Source organism: Rhinoderma darwinii, chromosome 4, assembly GCF_050947455.1.
Source record: "Rhinoderma darwinii isolate aRhiDar2 chromosome 4, aRhiDar2.hap1, whole genome shotgun sequence".
NCBI classification, from domain to species: domain Eukaryota; kingdom Metazoa; phylum Chordata; class Amphibia; order Anura; family Rhinodermatidae; genus Rhinoderma; species Rhinoderma darwinii.
The window spans coordinates 20,844,729-20,867,103 of record NC_134690.1 but is presented as its reverse complement, the minus strand read 5'-3'; the positions used below and the strand labels follow the sequence as shown (position 1 = coordinate 20,867,103).

At 42.2% G+C, this 22,375-nt stretch overlaps 1 protein-coding gene across 1 annotated transcript in view; it reads right to left on the bottom strand.

Annotated features, from left to right (window-relative positions):
• PKHD1 (PKHD1 ciliary IPT domain containing fibrocystin/polyductin) overlaps positions 1 to 22,375 on the bottom strand; it is a 515,144-nt gene that overhangs the window by 72,324 nt on the left and 420,445 nt on the right. The gene's annotated exons all lie outside the window — the stretch shown is intronic.

Here is a 22,375-nt window from a genome sequence, read left to right as displayed (position 1 = left end):
AATGGATAAAGCTGGAAATCGACATTTGATGTCCCCATTCATGTAAAGATTTAGCTCAGTCAATCATGTATGGCATTTACATAGGGAGTAGAGATAAGTAGCTGCCTGACAACTCTGGAATTACTTATCTCCAAGTGAAATAATACGATCAGAGAGCTGAAAATCCAACCATATATGTTTCCACTGAGGATAGACATCAGGGGGGGGCTGAATAATAAACCCTATGGACATTAGATGGGCAACTCATACCACAGATTATACCATAATATCTTCCTCTGCGGAATGAGAACAGGGGACATAAGATATCTATGTTCCTCAATTCTCCCATGGTGAGGAATCAGTGGCTACCTAATACAAAATGCACCACTTATCCCTGTAGAAATCAGAGGAGTTCAAAATGAAATTGCCCTACCCTTGTTTCTCCAAGATGTCCCCAAACATATTACATTGTTGGTGGATATCATAAAATTTTGGGACAAATATTTAGTGTGTACGCCAGAATAAGGGAGATAGGTCCCCCCATAACCACAAGTATTGGTCAAAAAAGTGCAAAAAGAGAAAGAATCTCTCTGTACATCTTCATCTAGTGCCCTGACCTAAGGTTGGACTAACCCACCAGAGAAGCAGAGGATCCTCCGATGGTCACAATAATGAGCTCCTAGTACTATATACACCAAAGCTCCCACTTGGAGCTGACTGTGGAGACAATCACTTACCAATAGGAGCTTTCCTTTATGGGATGATCACAAATAACCTATTAGACCATATTGATCATCTGTCCTGTGTGTACTACCTCTGTGTAGACCAAAGAACCCCCTCTCCGACACTGCCCAGAGGGGTTGTTTTTTCCTTTTTACCTTCTTTTGTAGAATTGCATCATAGTCCCAATTCAGGATCTAATTTTAATACTGGTCCTTAATGGGAATCTCCCTCCTATATAGAAGGCCCACTTACCCTCCATCTTAGTTGGGTCACCATTGTAGAGAAAACAAAATTGTCTACTCATAGACATAGATTTGCCGGGAGCTTTGTCTTGAGTCCATTGTTGGCTTTTACACAGTGGAACAGGACCACCATAGCAAAAAAATCAATGGGACCCAGTCTACATGTTGAATTATACCACCACATGCCTCTGAATGGGGGTTAGGAGGACCCAATGCTTGTTGACCCGTCCCATGCCTTACTTCCATTCTCTGGAGGAGAGATGGTTTGTATGGCCTCCATGGTCTGGTTCGCTCCTCGATGGTTTGCTAATGTTGCAGAACCGGTCTCTCTCTATAGAAGTTCCCTCCACCCATTGGAGGATGAGGCCAACCTGCCCCGATGAATAACCTTTTCTTATGGATGCCCTAACATGGGTCCATTTGGGAACCGATGCCCTTTCAACTAAGCTTTGGTCATAAAAGAGTCTATAAGAAAACCTAATATTTACCCATCCTTCTTTTCTATTTTCTTAGCTACTGGCGGAAAAAATGCCAACGTATTACATGGGATTAAGGAAACTTTGAACAAAATTTGAATCATATGCAATTGTATCTCGACATCTAGATTTGTTTTGAGGTTAAGGGGATTACCGGCAATAACGCTAATCACCTACTTGATATTTTCTATTAGAATATATTATGTCAGGAGGATGAAAGCGGCTATTAATTTGTTAAAGTCAGGTTTGTTTTGTCTGGTTTCTCCCCAATCCTTCACAATCACAAAAGGAAAATTGTGACCTCATATAACTTACAGCGGGGACAATCTGTGAAATATTACTCTCTACCCGCTCCAGATTTTCCCAGCAATGTCACTCCAACAATGAAGGAGTTTAATAACGGTTACTCAATTTACAAAAGGACAGGAGAAGCCAGACATTGATGACTCTTGACTGGGATGAGTCCACAGCAGCACAGGGTATTTCAGGAGAGGATCGTGTTGATCTTGATCACTCTACTCATATGATTATGTTACGGAGGACAAGGCTACATGTGACCAGGGGAGAAGAATGGTAACAAGTAAAAGGGCAAAGACTGAGACTTGAGGAGGCCATACACGTTAGATGAACGTCGGCAGAACTCGCCTGCGGGACCGACCGATCATCTGTGCATGGGGGTGTCCCGTTTCTCCCCTGATAGCAGATGTCGAGGGAAAGCAGGATCGGGCATGTTGGATTTCATTATTTCCAATCCTTTGTTCTTACGGGAGATAAGTCGCTGACATTGAGTACACTTGCACATTCAGCCGAGTCGAGCATGTATAAGTGGGGGTCAAGAGGAATATCTAAGGTGTATAGGAGATTACAGGAAGTGAGACATAGGGCCCCATCAGGTACCGGCACCCAAGTGTTACAGCAACCTCTGCATCCTCTAAAGATACATGAATGGATAGATAGATAGATAGATAGATAGATAGATAGATAGATAGATAGATAGATAGATAGATAGATAGATAGATAGATAGATAGATAGATAGATAGATAGATAGATAGATAGATAGATAGATAGATAGATAGATATGAGATAGATAGATAGATAGATAGATATGTGATAGATAGATAGATAGATAGATAGATAGATAGATAGATAGATAGATAGATAGATAGATAGATAGATAGATAGATAGATAGATAGATAGATAGATAGATAGATAGATAGATAGATTATACAATGTATAGTAATACACAGGCTCCTGACACATTAAGCTGTAGAAGTTCTATTAACAGACGTGATATTATGGTAAGGGATCAGCTATTTCATACATTTACGTTGACTGCTTTCTGCGTGGTCTTTGGGGAACAATGTGCTCCTTTTTGGTAGATTTAGTATTAACCTTTAATTGCCTACACATTATGAACTCTATAGAAAGAGCCATTGTCTGCCTTATTTTTAGCCATTAATAAAAGTCAAGAAAAATGTCCGTGTGTTGAAATATTCTTCTATTTATAACCCAGGCGGTGACCCAACTATATGTAACTCTGCAGATATAGAGTACAACGGGGAACGGCATTACTCTTGCCTTGGAGCCTCACATGCATGTATGAGGTCAGCTGCCCACAAATTACACTAATGACACTATGATACGTTACACTTCAGGTGGTGACTTGTCCGTGACAATCTCAGTACAGATTAATTATTATTATTAATAATAATATTAATAAAATAAATGTCTGATCAATGGGGGCCAGACCATAAGGCATTGCACTGATACTGAGAACAGGGTGGCTCATTTTATGCCAGGAACAAATGTCTGGGCATCATCACTTTTGGGATCAATAATTCAAACAACAGGGGTGCTCAAACCCCCTGCCGAGAGTGGAGCTCTTTGACTCTGATGTTTCTGCATCTCCCATAGAGTCAATTAGAGAATAACTGCACATGCGCTACCAACTCTCTGGTCACCCTTACTCTCTGGATCCGCGTGGTTCAGACCAATAGGATAAAACTCCTTTTTAGATGACTTTTCAGAGTAATGTGTTATATGTGTGTACATGAGGAATAAAACTATTTCTGACAATTATATGGTTTGTATTCTGCATTATTTAGCAGTTTTCCCCTCTGCAGGCTCACTCTCTAATTCATCGTTTTCTCTGAGCTAGTGGGCAGAGCCTAATGGCTAGAATGTCTTCTATACACTGCACACACAGAAGAGGAGAATCCTGCTCTCGAATCAGATATTCGTATAGAAGTTGCAGCAGTAGGGAAGGGGTTATACAGCAGGAATGAGCAGTGTAGCTGAGAATCCAGCACTAGGGTGACAAAGAAATCTTACCAGCACGTCTGTGTCTTTCTCACTCCGCTCCTGCTTCCCCCTCCCCTCTCCATAGACTTGTATGCAGCTTGTCCCAGTCTGACTCATTCTCTCTCTCTCTGCCCCCCCTTCTATATAAACTTTTATTAGCAGCATACTTATGTCATTTTCTCTCAGCCCCCTCCTCCAGCTCCCCCTCCACACACCATAGACTTGTTTTGGCAGGCAGTGAAGAGACATACCCCCACCTTCTGCAGCCCGTCAATTCTGATTTGTAACCGGGGACTGATTTTGCTTGACAACAAGGGGTGGACAGCAGATTACAGAAAGGGAGACACCTAGTGGCAGTAACTTCACACATAATTTGCATGGATAAAAAAAACTAAATTTCAACAGTAAGTAAATTACAAAGTTAATCTATATCAGGTATACTATTAGATCAGCAGAAGTTGTTTGAAAAGTTAGTGTTTATTTAATTATTTGGAGTTGCATTATCTGTGCATGGTGAGAACTCCTTGGAATGGAAGATAACACAGAAGGTTTCCTTGCAGTCCTATGTAAAACCAAATATAACACATTGTGATATCACAAAAAGTTGAACCATGATTCTTAAACACATAATATTGCGGCAAAAAACCCACAAAACCGGCATGTGTAAATACACCCTAAACCTGACCAATATTTTTTGGGTGGAAAAAGGTATAGGTGGTAACCTCTTATCCATCAGAGGATGCAGCAGGTCCCACACTATTTTACCACTTCTGCCAAGAACTGGGGGGCACTCTGGGGGACTATCTTAGAGGCAAACAGGGCAGCTGATATTGGGCTCATTTAAGCAGGGACCCAAATCAGGTTGCCCTGTACTTCTTCTCCACTGGCTCCCTCTCCGCAGGGATCTCCACATTAGCAAATGAGGGAAGGAAAAAGTAGTCTGGGGGCCACAGGTCCCTTTTATTCTGCGATAGATGCGTAGGAGGATCAACAAGCTCTTGACTGTTTACAAGGATGGCATTCTGATATGAATCAACCCCAGATGAGGGCCCCATTTTGCTCTTGCCATGGGATCCACTGTACCTTTATGTCTGCCTCTTTCCAGGGCGTATATATATATTTAAGTATGCCCTAATATATGCATGTGCATACTTTTATATACAGCATAGACACCTGTGCCAGTACATTATAATGAAAAAGTAAAGATCACAAAAATTCCTCAGTGGGTTTAAAAGAAAATTCATAAAAATAAAAATTATGGTTGAAGTGCAGCTCCGGTTATAAAATGTTCCAACTCCTACTGGAAAAAAGCAGCCATATTTTTTTTTTACTATCATCAACCCCTTTAATATAAAGTAAACTCATCCAGCAAAAAAGCCCTCAGCTAGCTACATTAACCTAAAAATAAAAAACATTATGGCTGTCAGAATGCAGGGAGATAAAAGCTAAAAGAAAAAAAATTCATGAGGTCCTTAAAGGGGTTGTCTGATTTAGAAAATCAATTTGCAAATACGCTATTAGGTCATTATGGGTTAATAGAGGGGCACCTCAAAATCTGCATCAATTAGCCAGAATGAAGAACGGCTACAAAGAGAATCTCTCTCTCCTGAAGACCCAGCCACTGAAAATAATGGGCACCATGCAATTCTTAATTTTCTCTGTGGTGGCGCTGCAGGAGAATTGAAAACTTGCTGCCAGATTTCCCTACAGATTACAGCCGATCGCTGGGGGTCAATGCAGCGGAACACCTTGTGATCTCTTTATTTCTGGCAGGGAGGACCCCTTAAGGGTCAACAATCCTTAAGGTCAAAATTGTCTGTGTCCTTAAGGCTTTTAATAAAATAACTGCCCAGTAAAGTCTTTAAGCCTTTATGCATAGGCTATAAATAATTATTCAGACAGTTCTGTACTAGAAGGGCTTCTGAGAATCTCATAACCATGAATATGCTTAGTAATTGGGCCAAATTTTGGTGTCTTTTAAATAATCTACAAGAGGGTACGAAGGGGAAAATCCCAGTTGGGTGAAGCGATAGCAGTCTTACCCGGTCCTGTCTGAGAGGGCCAAAAGGACATGGTCAGGATAAGCATTGTTGGTGCCCAAATTGCTGGTTTCAGAATGCGCCAACTCAGCCCCTGAAGTTCAGCATGATAGTTGTCGGATGGACAATCGTTCATTTATTATTCCCCGTGGCTACTTGCCCACCAATCCCAAGTGTTCTTAGAGAAAGAGAGAGAGAGAGCCCGGCGGAGGACTAGGGTAGAACTACCAGGGGAGTGGCAGAAGATTGGGAAGGTGGGTCTACAGATTTTTAACATTTATATTAGCTGATTCACCACTAGCAATTTCCACAATTTGCTGCAGATTTGTTTTTCTACAGCAAGTCCGGTACGTGTGAACGTATCCTTATAGGATCTGTAATGGAAGCCATGTTGGTTACCACCTACTTTCCCAGAAACAGATATAACTACTGACTAAAAGTACTAGTGAATAGTCTAGTACCTACAGTATGTACTGGTGTTTTACGTAGCCTTGAAATACCTGCTCTACCTGATTTTCAGGGCCAATAGGGCAATTATTCTAAGCGGTGAATTCCTCTTTAAAAATAAATCCATCATTTCCTTCAAATAACTGCAGACTTTGCTGGGAATTATGAAGGAAAAAACCTCATAAAGTAGATCTGAGAGTCTGAAGCTTAATAAAGTCAGATATTTGGAAGTCATGTGCAAGTCATAAGACGTCTCTGGGTTGAATCAGTGAGAGCCACTGTTATAATAAGCATGACAAATTTCGAATGATCCCAGTGTACTTTTTTCTTGGTCACTGATAAATCACATGTTGTGTCCTCTCGTGGGAGCTCTGCTCATTGTCAGTCACAGGGTCATCTCAAAAGGGCCGCAAATAAAAGGTGAATTCTATACAATGGAGTCATTGTGTGCTCCGCTGACGTAGGGGGCACTATTGGAGGGGCTGACTAGATTGTAGGAAATTGTATTCATACTATTATGGGAATGTTATATATAACAGACAGGGGTTAAATAATTTCTTAATTGTAAGGGCAAGCCTGTGATGCCCATAAGACCTAAGTTTGTTGAAGCAAATTTGATGGGGTTCATGGAGATGAAAGACCATCCCAGGTTAGCCCCATCTGCTTATCGAAAGGGCCTCCACCTCTGCAATGTTAACAAACAAGGAAGATATAAACCAGATGTGAGGGTCCTACAATATATAGAAACACATGGGGTGGGGGGGAAGTTGTGAACATGGGCCAGGACTTGTAATGAAAAAGAATGATGGTATGAGATAGATTCAGAAGGGGGAACCTATGTAGATTTTTGCCATGAGCCTCTATCTTCTCTGGTCATTCCCCACTCTATGACACCTGAAGGGGCACCAGAGTTCACCAGGTCTAGATAAAATATGGCTGCCAGTTTCTACCATGGTTTTGCCATTGTGTAAATCCTCAATTTCTAAGAATGCGGAGACGTAAGGTTGCCCCCTGGCACTTTATGGCGTGAGATTTGGTCAATTTTACAAGTAAAAATTGCTTTATTCTAGTAAAAAATAAATACTAAAGCTCGGTCTTTCTTGACTACTACTCATTGGCTGTGGAGAGATTGTTCGCAGTGTTCTTCAATGGGCCGACAACAAGAAGTCCCAAAAAATCCCTGTCACCATGACATGTGTGTGAATTATACTGCTAATTCGTCTTGTAGGGTTGCTCCACTTTTATAAGCTGGGGATGTTAGGTTTATCATCGGATTAATGCAAGTAATATCATATAATACATTAACTTGGATTTTAGTTTGATCAAAAACATAAACCCCTTCTTATAGAGCAGTCCGTATCCTAGAAGGAATTTGAGTTATTCTTTCACCATCTTATTCTCATTAAATCTTGGAATGCAAATGTCTCAGAGATCATTTAGGATATCACTTTTGAAAAACTTCTGCTACCGCTGTTCCTCTAAGTTGGACCAGGTGGTACTGAAGATGACCTAGGAAAGCTGTAAATTGGATAGTGTATTAGGTATAAGTAAGAAGATGCAAATACAAAGTTCTATATTCAAGGAATATATCTCATGAATACCTCCGAAATATCCCTCTCATGGACAGACAGTCTACACATTTGACCAAATCCCTTTACCTATTTTGACTTCTGTGGTGTGTCCCTCGGGACATTAGATCTGCATTCTGTCCCTCTGCCTCATTGGTGATCTAAAATGGTGGGAGCTTTGAATCCAGCAAAATATATAAAATTCTCCAAATGGTTCAGACCCATATTTGTGTTCATAGGGGGCAGTATTTCAGTGTGTTTTATAGTGATATTATAGTTTTATAAAGCTGGTGGAGTTGCGATATGTAAAGAGAACAACCATAGGAATGTGCTCCAAACAATTGTCACCTCCCTTCCCCCACTTCTCTTGGACCAAACTGAGCACACTACTTAGTAGGGGGTGACAATGAGCACAACAAAAATCCACTCCTAGGGTTCAAACGGATACTTCTCCTATAGTTATACCTAGGATCCTATATGGGTATCAGACTTGTCACCATTTTGGGGAGGAATACATTATTTCTTTTCTGTAAGGTAGTGTTAGTAGATATTGTAGGATTTTTAGTATTTTTGGTTCCACAATACTTTTTTAGTTCATATTATCTAGTAAAGCCCCCATATCTTGTTTAAACTTCAATAGAGAAGAAATCCACCCAGGAAAACCAATTTTGACGTGAGGTTTCAATGGAAGTATGCCTGCTTTAAAACATAGCAGAATACTTCTTCTACATAATGCAAAGCCAGAGGGGCGGGGCATGACACAATCAGATACTGAAAGAGTCGAAGTGGTATACTTGGCTACGACAAGGAAATAGGCGGTGTGGGAACAGCAGGACTAAAGGTAGTAGGGGTAGCATACACACCCTGAATATGTCCCAATGTTTGAGGTAGGCCTGGAATAGCCCTTTAAAAAAAAATTAACCCCTTCCACGAGAGCTGTAAAAAAACACCCCGGTGATGATTGCTGCATAAGTGTATCAAGGCCGGCATAACTTTTTCATTCCCTCCATGTTTTGTCTGATTTTCTTTACTTTTGCGTTCTCTTTATTGAGTCTCTTGCCTTTGTTGGGAACAGAGAAGGAACAATATTTGTCAAGTGCATTTACTGTCAATAGGTTTGTGTGAAAGTCTCAAAGTTATTCAAAAGACAAAGCCTATTGATCAAAATGAATCAGCAGAGAAGCCTCATTCCTGCAGCCCGGCTGGAATATTCAAATAGACAAACTCATTGTGATAAGCAGCTTGGAATCAGCATTGCCATTGCCACCAGCGAATGCTGGGTGTCATTGTAACTTTGCATAGAGCTCCATTGTCGGCATTCACACTTGGTGCTCTCTGTCCTCGATGTTTGTGTAGCAATAAACAAGCTTTTCTGTCACATTAAAGATTTGCTCCGTTTCATCCGGAGACATCTAAAGACGTTTCATATGGGTCATAGGAAGCTTTTGGAGTTGTATTACGGATAACTCCGGGTGCACTTGGGATATCAGTCGGGATAAATGCAAAAATATGGAGACAATTTTAAAAAATTTGCAATTCAGGATAAAAAGATAGTCATAGGCTTTGGTGGATCCCATCAATTTTGATGGAATCTGTTAATCAAATAGGTGGTGCCATCCTAAAACCGATGGCTACAGGGTGATGTGGCACGCCGCTTTAAAAATTGGGTGCGGTTTAAATTGTAGGCGTGCTATGCCACTAGTAGGAGTTTCTTAAATGTGTGTATGGTTTAACATAAAGGGCGTATACACCATAAGAGGATGTTACTTAAACGTGGTTGTGTTTTGAATTGTGTGACTTAAAAGGATTGTGTCATCGGAGACAACCCTTTTTAGATTGGAGTCGAGGCCGCGGCCGTCTGGTTTCGCCAAGGGAAGCTACAGCAAGGGAAAATATAGTATTACATGGTGGCCATTCAGATGAATGCTATCTATGTAATATATGGATGGCTCCAGTCCACCAGAGAGGGAGTCGCTCTTACAGAGCTGCTCTCCATACTGGCTCATTGAGTGGTCTCAAGCGGGGGAACCCCCTCTACGACGTCCATATAGACCAATATGGAATATGGACAGTTGCCTTCATGTGATAATCCCTATAATTTGGAAAATTGAACTAACATGGTGCCTGCAGAAGGTTTTTGCATGTCATGTAATAGGCATATAAACTCTATGTCATCTGGCAAATGTCCATTCAAATCTGAAAAAAATAAAATAAGGAAAATGAGAGAAATTGCACTCCATTGAGAAACTACAGATCTCAGGACGAAGTATTGGGTGAGCACTTTTGCTGCTGTCTTTTTCTTTTGCTCATTTAAAGGGGTTGTCTGGTTTAGAAAACCCACTTTCATGTACCCTAATAGTGAAACCTGAGTTGTTAGAGAGAGTTCCCCCATTCAGGATCCTCATCTATCTTTTAGAGCAGACATCGGCTACAAAGAGAGACTCTAGCTCTGATGGACGCGGCACATCCATACATTACACAGACAACCAAATTAATTTTAATAGGTACCATGTAATGCTTTATTTCTCCTGTGGTGGTGCTGCAGGGAAGCAGAACATTTCATACCAGGCTCCCCCACAGATTATAATTGATCACTGAGGTTCCAGCAGTAGGACTTCCTATTGTCGTGGACTCTTCTAACAAAAAGAGTGGACAACCCATTTAATCTAGTGGCTACTTATTATGTCAGGATTGACTAATTTCCCTGTACTACATAGGTTATTTTTTAACTGTTTTCATTGGATACTACTATAAATTTATATTGGAAGTCAATTTTTTGGCCATGTAATAATTCAGTTCATAAATATTCTGGAACACACAAGTTCACCTATGTGTGGAGTTAAGGTGTTTCAAATGATTATAATATATACAACTGTATCGGGAAGCAGGGCCAGAATAAGGTTTAGGGGGCCACATCTCATCTCTGGGACCTGAAATTCCCCTGACCCCCTATTACATAAACAAATAGGAGACGTGGTGGTGTATGCACATGGCCCTCTTCACTGAAGTCTATGGTAGTAGTAGCACGTGCCAGCGACTGCCTAAATCTAGAAAAGCACATTGGATGTATGTCGGCCGTACACGCGGGATCGATTGGCCATCTAATGTGTATGGCGGCATCCCGGCTGTCACCCAACATCGGATGCCAGGGGAGAGAAGGGACGGGGATGTTGAATTTTAACATGCCCAATCCTTTTGTTTGTTAGTAGATGAGCCGCTGCCAGAGGAGTCTGGCAACGGCTTTTCCCCTTCTCCCTGCCGAAAACACATGCATGCTCGGCCGATCCGAGCTTGCATGTGTATGGGGTAGTCGGGAGGAATAGCTGTGGGCCAAACAACCGTTAGATATCTAAAGTGTATGACCAGCTTAAGACCTCGCAAGAGAGTGCCACAAGAATGCATAGCCACCTCTTCTTGGCTAAAGAGAATCATAGGGGAGTCCCCTAGGTCTGCAAAATGGTGGAGGCCCAAGGGTACATACCCTTTTTGCGCTCACTATAATTTGGCCCTATCTGAAAGGCTCAAATACTAATAAATGAATTTTCTACAAAAAAAACGGCATAAAAAAAACTAGATTCTCCAAAAATATCGAAAACTTTTTGAAAAAACCCTCCAAAAACTTACAAAAAGGCTAAAAACAAAACAAAAAAAACCTGCATATTGAAAAGTACCAGTTAGGATAGATGAGAGAACATTTACAAGTTACCTAATATCTCAAGAACGGGAGTAATATTAGTTATTAAGAAATGGAAATAATATGGCACAGCTATAAAACTGTCTAGTTAAAGCGGTGACACGGGATGAATAGTTTTGCAATTGGACTATTATGTGTTTAATAATTGTAATGAACGTAGATTATTCTATAGAGATTCGTTTTTTACTCGGACACTAAAGTCATTTAATTAAATCCATCGCACAATAAAACATCAAATAGTCTGAGGGGGGCGTGAATACTTTTTATAGGCACTGTATATGCTATTAATATCATCATAGAAAGAGGCAGATGAATAGCAAAGTCGCCTAGAAGTAGTAAATAAAGATAATAATGTTAATAATGATGATCTCGAAACCTCGAGACTTCTGACTTTACTGAAAGCGTCTTCTTTGTCCCTGGGCATAAAGAAGCACGCAATCTGTCAGGCTGTGCTAAGTTGGATTGTTCTGCATTTCCAAATAGCACTTTGCCTCGAGCTCCATCCATTTGAATTAGAAAAAAACAAAGCATTAATTAACTTGACTTTGGCAGGGCCAATGCAGGGCAACGTGACCTTTTCTCTATGTCACATGTCACAGGGATTTGAGCCTCAGCGTGGAGCTGCGTCAGAAGCAATCCCCTATTTGTTTTAGATAGTGCTGCGGGATTGTTTTCTTTTGTCTGTTTATGAAGACGGATCAACAGAATTTTATTACATTTTTTGGCTTTTTTTGTTTTTGCTTTTTTGTTGTTTTAGTTTATTTTTTTTAATCCAGAGATCATATAAATAACCGGGAGGTGTTAGTGAATGAAAGCTTGTTTTATCAGGGAATTACAAACCATTACACTGTCCTTCTAGAGTCTTTCAGAGCCTTGTGAAGATATCCCATCGAATGTGTTAGCTTTAGTGTATGGAATGTACCATGGCCATTCCTTATTCATATCTATTTTAGGGGACATTGGGTCAAGGCCAATATGGCCCACCACAAGGGTTGTCATCCATTATTGGTAAACCCCAGGGTTCAAGGGTTTGGGGAAGAACCCCAGCTCTTATAGGAACTTTGTCTTATCTAGTATTTATGTGGCCAGTATTGGCACCTAATAGTGTGCACTGTGCCTTTAATGTGTGTGGTTTATGGTGTTTTTCCTCCCAAGTGTAGACATGTTGATTTGTGCTGCTGTTATTGTTCCGCTGCGCCATACCCGCGCCGCAAAATGATGCTGGGGTTGGTGGGTGATGGTCAGGAGCATCCCCCTGTGTGTGTACACTGCCATGTCAGCTATACCTCCCCCGTGAGGCAGTGCATAAAGTTGCGGTCTGGTAGGTCTGAGTTTACCAGACATCCCCCGCATCAGGTCGAAGCACCCTATACTCTCTTCGACAAAAGTGTGAGCCATCATTCACCAGCCAGTCTGAAGTGCCATATGTAAGAGACTGATTTTGCCGAATGAGTCGTTACCACCGGCTTAGTAAAGTTTTTGTTGCCACGACCTTCTGGTCTGGTCCTATGCAAGGGGCCATAAACCATTCTAAGACCCCACCATACAAATGCATCTCTTGCTTACATATAGTATATGTATAACTGGGTAAATCTGCCATTCAAAACTCTATAAAAACTAGGAAACAACCCCTATGGGCAGGTGCAGTTTTATAGAAAATGAAGCCCTGGGCACTCGTGGATTATAGATAGTTGAACCCTTTTGAAAATATTTATAAAATAGAGGAACATATGCACATTTTAACCCAAATGTTTATACCACAAACTGTCTGTCAATGCCAAATGCTACTTCTTTACAATGCCCACACAATACTTCCATTCTGTGCCCAAATAATAAGTCTATACAAATGTCTATATATACAAGGGGTTGATAGTAAAGCCCCTCACGGTCTAGGCAGTGTCATATTTACAGCTCGTGCTTCCCTAGGCACTATGCCCCCCATTAAAGGTCTATTAACCCTCGCCAATTATCGTCATGATACACTCGTTTCTGAGCAATGTTAATGATAATTCGTCAGTGTCAACAAAGTTGAAGATCAACAATAAAACTATTGTTTATCATCAATTGTGAAATTTACACTTGGCATTGCTAGCACACAGCCAGGTCTTAGTGTTCAGTGGTGTGGACTGTGTTCCCTAAGACTCTTGTGCTCTATTGGGAAATACAGGGTACACAATCCTGTACCAGAATCTGGAATCTTTATACATATATTAGGCTTACCCTCAATTAAAAATAAATACAGTGATTAAAAGTTCCCGACATACAGTAGCTGAATAATACCATCATACGTGAATTCATAAAACCACCATAGAATGACTAGATAACACCACTATCCTGTTTTAGGATAACACTATCATACTATGACTTAATAATACCTCCATACAGTGACTGGATAACACCACCATATTGTGACTCGTTAATACCACAATAGAATGACTGAATAACGCCACCATACTGCGACTAAATAACACCACCTTAATGGGACTGAATTACACCACCATACTGTTACTAGATAACACCATTATATTGTGACTAGATTACACCACCATACTGAGACTGAATAACGCCACCATACCGTGACTGCTAACACCACGATATCATGACTCAATGAAACCATCATACCGTAACTGGATAAACCAACATAGAATGAAACCCCACCATCCCATTTCTGGATAACACCACCATACTATTACTAATACCCCCATACAGTGACTGGACAACACCACCAAAGCATGACTGAATAAAACCACCACAAAATGACTGGATAACACCACCATACCGTGACTAAATAATACCTCTATACAATGACTGGACAACACCACCATATCATGACTGGATAAAACCACCACAGTATGACTGGATAGAACCACCATGCTGTAACTGGATAACACCATCATACTGTGACTGGATAACAGCACCGTACCGTGTCTAAATAATACCTTCATACAGTGACTAGATAACACCACCATACAGTAACTGGATAACACCATCATACCGTCACTGGATAACAACACCATACCGTGACTAAAAAATAACTTCATACAGTGACTGGATAACCCTACCATACCGTAATTGGATTTCACCATCATACAGTGACTGGATAACACCACCATACCGTAATTGGATAACACCATCAGGCCATGATTGGATAACAGCACCATACCGTGACTAAATAATACCTCTATACAATGATTGGACAAAACCACCATATCATGACTGGATAAAACCACCACAGTATGACTGGATAGAACCACCATGCTGTAACTGGATAACACCATCATACTGTGACTGGATAACAGCACCGTACCGTGTCTAAATAATACCTTCATACAGTGACTAGATAACACCACCATACAGTAACTGGATAACACCATCATACCGTCACTGGATAACAACACCATACCGTGACTAAAAAATAACTTCATACAGTGACTGGATAACCCTACCATTCCGTAATTGGATTTCACCATCATACAGTGACTGGATAACACCACCATACCGTAATTGGATAACACCATCATGCCATGATTGGATAACAGCACCATACCGTGACTAAATAATACCTTCATACAGTGACTGGATAACCCCACCATGCCGTGACTGGATAACTGCACCATACAGTGACTGAATAATAACAACATATGGTTACTAAATAATACTACCATACTGTAACCAAATAATATCCCCTATACCATGACTGAATAATATCACCATTCAGTGACTGAATAATACCTCCATATTGTTGCTGAATAAAAAACACTCCATGAATACCAAAATAACCACCATAATTTAAGTGAATATTACCAATATGCTGAGACTGAATAAAGTGATCATATAGTGGTCAGATACCACACAGGCGGTCTGTAGATTATCACCATTCTGCATATTGGACAAATTAATAAAATACTGATCAGACGCAGTCAAAAGCAGAATAAACCATTACATCTAGTAACTCACAGGTGACGTTTTCTTTGATTGGTCGTTCCTTATTTTCTCAATCTGGCCCAGACCACCATGACAACTTCTTCCAGCTAGAACATTCCTCTGCAGAGTTTTCCACACAGTCAAGCTTTTGAAGTATATTTCCACCCTATTGGCAAACCTCCCATGCTGCTGCTCCATTTCATAGTGCCATCCTGCTGTTACACCTAATAATGTGTCTGCTGTGCTGCTCAGTGCCCCAAAATGCTTTTCTAAAGTAAGAGATAATGTCTCACAGTAAATAGTGCCATACACATAGTGCCTCATTAAAAATAGCGCCATATGGACAGCACCACACAATAAATAGCGCCATATAGATAGTATCTAATTGTATATAGTGCCATAATACAGAGAATGCCCTTTATTAAATTGTAACATATAGACAGTGCCCCCCTAAGTGCCCCCTTATAAAGTTGTGGTATAAATAGTGCCTCATGTAAAGTTGTGCCATGTATAGTGCCTCGCCTAAAGTTGAGCCATAAATACACAGTTGAGTCAAATTATTATGGCCACCAGCTAATATCCAGAGTAACCGGCATGTGCAGCATGGACAGCAGCTAGACGGGCTGGGAGTGACTCAATAAGGTGCTGGTAGGTTGTCTCTGGTATCTGGCGCCATTCTGACTGCAGTGCATCTCACATTTTCTGGAGGGTGCGTGGGGAAGGATCCATAGAGCAAACAAGACAATCGAGGTCCCACAGATGCTCAATTGGGCTCAAGTCTGGCGAATTAGGGGGCCAGGGAAGTACTTGGAAGTCTTGGTCGTGCTCTTCCAGCCACTGTCGGACATTTCTAGCCGTGTGACATGTCGCATTGTCTTGCTGGAAGATTCCATCTGCCCCAGGGAAGACAGTCAGCATGTATGGGGGGACGTGATCTGTAACGATGGATTCATACCAAAATAGTCTCAGAGCCGTCCACAAGGATGAGTGGCCCAGAGAATGCCATGAAAAAATTCCACAGACCATAATGCTGCCATTCTTCCAGCAATGGTTGCAGGGTGTTTTGTTCTCTGATGTTTCTCGCCTGACACGCCAATGTCCATCCGTTCGATAAAGCAGAAAACGTGACTCATCGGGGAAGGCAACCCTTTGCCAATCATCGATGATCCAATTCCGATACCGCCTTGCAAATTGAAGCCTTTTTTTCCGATGCACCTTTGTTAGAATAGGAGCAGTGACCGCCGGCTTCGGAGCCCTATACCCAGTAGGTTCGCTGAACTGTTGTATTAGACACACGTCTGGTAGCCCCCTGGTTGATTTTCACAGTGAGCTGCTTCACTGTAGCGTGTTGTTTGGCCCACGTGCACCTTCGTAGCCGGCGGTCACCTCTCACATCAATGGCACGTGGTGCTCCGCAGTTTCCATGTCGGTTATTCCCAAGGGTGCCATTTGTCCACTCACGATTCACTGTCACCACAGCAGCACACGAACTGGTCACAAACTGTGCTGTGCGAGAAATACTCCACCCATGGCCCGAAAGCCAATTGTCAGCCCTTTTTGCAACTCTGATAAATCGCCCCTTTTACCCATGTAACAACGAGTGATATGTGATCAGACAGCCTATCACACCTCTTATATACCCACCAAGCCAGCCCACCACACATCACTTCCTTCATGGGCTACGTGCTGCCGACGTCAAAAATAGAAGTAATTCAGACCCCAGAGAACACCCCCAAACTTATCTAGACCCCTAAATTATTTCAGACAGCACACCCCTTTAATTAAATTCAAACCAAGAAAATACATCTAAATTAACAGTAGACCCCTAATTTAAATCTGACCCAGACCAGACCCCTAAATTAATCAGATTGCAGACTAGACTCCAAAATTAAATCAGATCCCAGACCAAAGCTATAAATTAAATCAGACCCCAGATCCCTAAATCAGATCCTAGACTCAAGCCCTAAATTAAATCAGACCCCAGACCCCTAAATTAAATTAGACCCCAGATTAGACAGAAAAAAATAATTCTATTTACTTATCTTTACCCTCTCTCGTTTTTCCCTTTAGTTAACGCTGCACCTCCGCACACAAGGTCATGACATTGGCTTGGCATTAGGAATTTGTGTGAGATTTTTTTCTTTTTTACTGAACCTAAAGGGCCTGGTCCCTGGATCTAGGTCAATGAAGGTCTATATTCTGCACTCTCAGGTTGCTTCACATTTTTCACCCCCTAAAACCAGCCCTGTCTATCGAAGTTGTAGTGGCAGCCATATTAGTTGTCATCCAGTCTTCTCATAAAAACTGCATTTTTTTTTAACGACTTGACAGAAGGTGAAATCTCAAAAATGTATACTAGAGTGAAATTTTTGGAAAGGTTTCAAAAGGGGTTTTTCTATTTTATGCAAATAAAGCATAATCATTGTGTAATGAAAAGTTAAACCTTCTTATATACAGTACTTGGTGTTTCAATTCTTCAAAATGTTCTCTCTTCTGGCTAGAAACTGTGAGCTTAACTTTATTTACCTTCACTGATACATTGTAGCAAATTATCACAAAACAGATTTGTGCTGCTGCCCGGTTCAGGTCACAGAGAATGGTCTAGACTGGTTGGTGGATGAACCAGGGAGAACTGGAAGATTCAAGGAAGCCTTAGTCCCTCCACTTGGATTGTTCACTAGTAAGTCCGCAGTATGGTCTTATAAGACTTAGAACTATTGAACCAATTGGACATTGACTTCGGACTGTGAGTTTTTTTTTTTTTTTTTAAATCCACGTTTTAGTTCCGATACTATATGTTATTAATCGATGTTATAACAAGAGGTCGGGAAATCGCTGTGTGCCATGTAGCTATAAAGGTCCCCATCCTATTTCCCCACTAATTCAGACATACTTCACTCTACTCAAGATTCATTTGTGATGTCAGATATCATTGGATATTTGCTCAGTGACCGGCCCATTTTCCAATTTGGTTTCTACTAATCTTCGTGCTTTACCAGTCACAACCTCAGCCTGTGTTACAACCTAAAGAAACCCTGCCAATCCTACTAAGGACCTACATACCATAGTGCAGACCTTGTAGAGAGTCCTTGTACCACAGGACTCTTGTAGAGAGGAGGCCCAGTCCTTGTCGGTGCCATACCCGTATGAAATGGATGTCAAAAACCTGTGCAGAAATCCACTCTTTAGATGAACATTGTTAGCAAGCAAGGGGATGGGAATTGGCCATGGAAAGGCAATGGAGGGGGACACAATCACCAGTCCTTTCTGTCCTGCGTGGCAAAACCCAGCACCATAATGGGGGACCCATTTTGATATTTTCTATGAGACACCCTCTATTCTACTATAACCAATTACAACTCTGATTTTTAACTACAGGTGATTTGCTTCAGAAATTTACCTTGAAAGGCTCAGTATAAAACGAGTCCATGTAGCGTGGTTGGAACTTGGATGACATCTTGAAGACGGTGAAGCAGACTTGCATAGCATAGCGGAACATCTCAGGGATGGTGAAGCAGACTTGCATAGCATAGCGGAACATCTCAGGGATGGTGAAGCAGAGTTGCACAGTGTAGCGGGATATCTCAGGGAAGGTGAAGCAGTTTTACACAGTGTAGTGGAACATCTCAGGGATGGTGAAGCAGCGTTGCACAGTGTAGCGGGACATCTCAGGGATGGTGAAGCAGCGTTGCACAGTGTAGCGGGATATATCATGGATGGTGAAGCAGAGTTGCATATTGTAGCGGGATATATCATGGATGGTGAAGCAGAGTTGCATATTGTAGCGGGATATATCAGGGATGGTGAAGCAGAGTTGCACAGCGTTGCAGGAAGTTTTAACAGCCAGCAGGAATAATGAATGACTGGGACTGTAAATGAGTTGGCGCAGGCTAACCTAGCGTGCAGAGTCTTGGCTGACGACCAAGCACTGGAATACTGGAGAGTTTCCCCTTTGACGGCCTGTAAAAGGGACATCACAAACCATGCCAGGTCCCGATCATACGACCTAAGCCGCGCTTCAAAGACGGAGCCACGATGTCCTGTTATCTTCCATGGAGACGCCATGGCTCTGGAGCGCAGAATGCTGTGGCAGCTCGCTTCGGCCCGCGGCTGATATACCTGCTTGTCAACTATCAGATATGGGGCTCTTGTCTGGGAACGAGACTTAGAGAATCTTTACCTTCTTGTGCTGACTAAGGGTTTTGAACTCCAGTTCAGCCATTTCCAACCCTACAGAAATACAAGAAGATCCTTCTCAACACTGTGACCAAGCTGAATATTTATTAGTTCATGGTTAGAGGGAGCAATAAAGCTAAGGCTGGTTTGTTTTTTTGAACCATCCTACACGTGACCTCTTGAAACTTTTTGATTACAAAGATAAAGGCATGTTCTCAATGGGATAGTAATGAAGACAATATTGTAAGATCTATGTCTTGCCGCCCCTTGTCTATTGACCCTACTGAGAAACATACGTATCTCAACTGTGAGTTGGCAAAATTCTTTATGTAAAGCATTCATGAATGAAATCCCGTTGTTCTTGGGAATCTGGCTTCTTCAATATCCTGTTTGAAAAACAGCTGTCTATCTCTGGAAGATCTGTAGACATATTGTACGATTGTTCTACCTCCTCCCAAAGTCCCATCTTATTAGTGCGGCTCCTTCAGTTCAAAACAGACAGATTTCCAAAAAAACTCAAAATCAAAACAGAAAGAATGAAAAGAAAACAAACCAATAACGGCTCTATCCTACGATAACACTGGAGTTTCTGGTATTTGCCGGCCTTGGAGAAAACTCAAAATAAATGAAGGAAATGTGTATCTCATTAAATGCTAATATTTGGAAGACAAGAATATGATGAAATGCTTCCAATTTCTTCTACAAGAACACTGCAAATAATTTTCAGAGCTTTTCTTGTGTCTAATTTTGGACCCTTTGAAGATGTTCCTCATGTGGGAAAGAAGATAAAAATAAGACTCCAGGAACCTCAAAATCGAAGGAAAAAATCTTGGATTCAGTAGCAAAGGTCAAAGCCGAGGTGCCGGGTTACTTTGAAGAAATATGTTACGGATATTGGCACGGATGTTTTAGCGAAGATGGTTATTGACATGGAATATAAATAAGAAAACACAAAGATAGATATTAGGATTTCGACATGGGTCTCTGTTGTAGCTCCTGAAAACACTTTTTAAAAATGTGCTGCACATGGAAAAATAACGAAATTAAATCTATCTATCTATCTCATATCGATCTAGCTCATATCTATTGTCACGTTGGGTTTGTGGACCCACTGGGCCGTACCGCCTTGGCGGTATGGCAGCTGGCCAATAGGGCGCAGGTTAAAGTCTATAGTACGTATAGGGTACCTGTGGCAGCTCTTACAGTAGCAAGGCAGGCTCGGCTGGGACTGGGCAGCAGGTAGACGTCAGGCGTGGTGAAGCAGAAAGGGCGTGGTATACAGCAAAGCACGACTTTGGCTCAGCACGGCACTCTACCAGGATAGCACAGGATAGAGAAAAAAGGATACCGGAACAAGGAACACTGGAACTGGAAAATACTAGGAGACCATTTGCTTAGACAAAATGCAATAGGACAAACAACGCTCAGGCATCGAAGCAATGGGCTGGGCCCCACTTATAGTCCAGGGCACTCATGGGCTGGACTACGGGATCCGGTCGAGGTGAGTAAAAGCGAGCGCTGACGTCTCCTGAGGAGGAGACTGGGGCCAGTGCTCGCCGACCCATGGCTGGGGCCGTCAGGGGGAGAGTGAAACTGATGGCCCGCATTCACGGAGATGTCAGTGTCCCCCGTCTTACGCCCCCTCTTCTTGGGACCAGAGCGAGAGAGAAACTTCTTCAGAAGGGTAGGAGCATTGAAGTTCTCATCTGGCTCCCAGGAGCTCTCTTCAGGACCAAACCCCCTACAATCCACCAAATAAAAGTCTTTCCATTCACTCTCTTGGTGTCCAAGATCTCCTTAACCTCGAAGGTGTCTGAAGGGTCACTGGAGGCAACCGCAGGGCTAGGAGTCTTGGTAAAGTGGTTCAGAACCACTGGTTTCAGGAGAGAAACATGGAAGGAGTTGGGGATTTTGAGGGTAGGAGGCAGCCGAAGCTTGTAGGCGACAGGGTTGATCTGCTGCAGGATCTCGAAGGGACCGAGGAACCTGGGAGCAAATTTGTACGATGGGACCCTCAGTCGAATATTCCTGGAGGACAGCCAGACCTTCATGCCAGGAAGAAACTGAGGAGGTTCTCTTCTCCTAGTGTCCGCCTTCCACTTCATGCGGTCGACTGCCAGATCTGCTGAATATCCCCAAAAGCCGTGTCAGCAGCTGGTACCTCGGATGCATCAGGGACCGGGAGAGGAATTTGTGGGTGTTGGCAATAGACATTAAAGAATGTCTTCTGTGTGGATTTGCTGGTGTGATTATTGTAAGAGAACTCAGCCCATGGAAGCAACTGTACCCAGTCATCATGCTGCTTGGAGATGAAGTGGCGCAAGTAGTTCTCCGAGATCTGATTGATCCTCTTGACCTGACCATTGGACTGAGGATGGTAGGCCGAGGAAAAGTCCAACTTTATACCTTGGAGTCCACAAAGGGCTCTCCAGAACTTTGAGGTGAACTGATCAGACACAATATGCTGCGGCAAGCCGTGCAGGCGGAAGATGTGTTGGATAAACAGCTTGGCCAGTTGAGGAGCAGAAGAACGACCGGTCAGAGGAACGAAGTGGGCCATCTTTGAAAATCGATCCACCACCATCCAGACAGTACTGCATCCGGCAGAGAGAGGCAGGTCAGTAATAAAGTCCATAGCTATATGCTGCCAAGGAGCATTGCTCACAGGCAATGGCTGGAGCAGGCCAGCAGGTCTGGAGTGAGTGACCTTGTTGGCTGCACATACTGAACAGGAAGAAACAAAGTCCATAATGTCCTTGGACAGCGTGGGCCACCAGAAATGACGAGCAATCAGATCCCGGGTC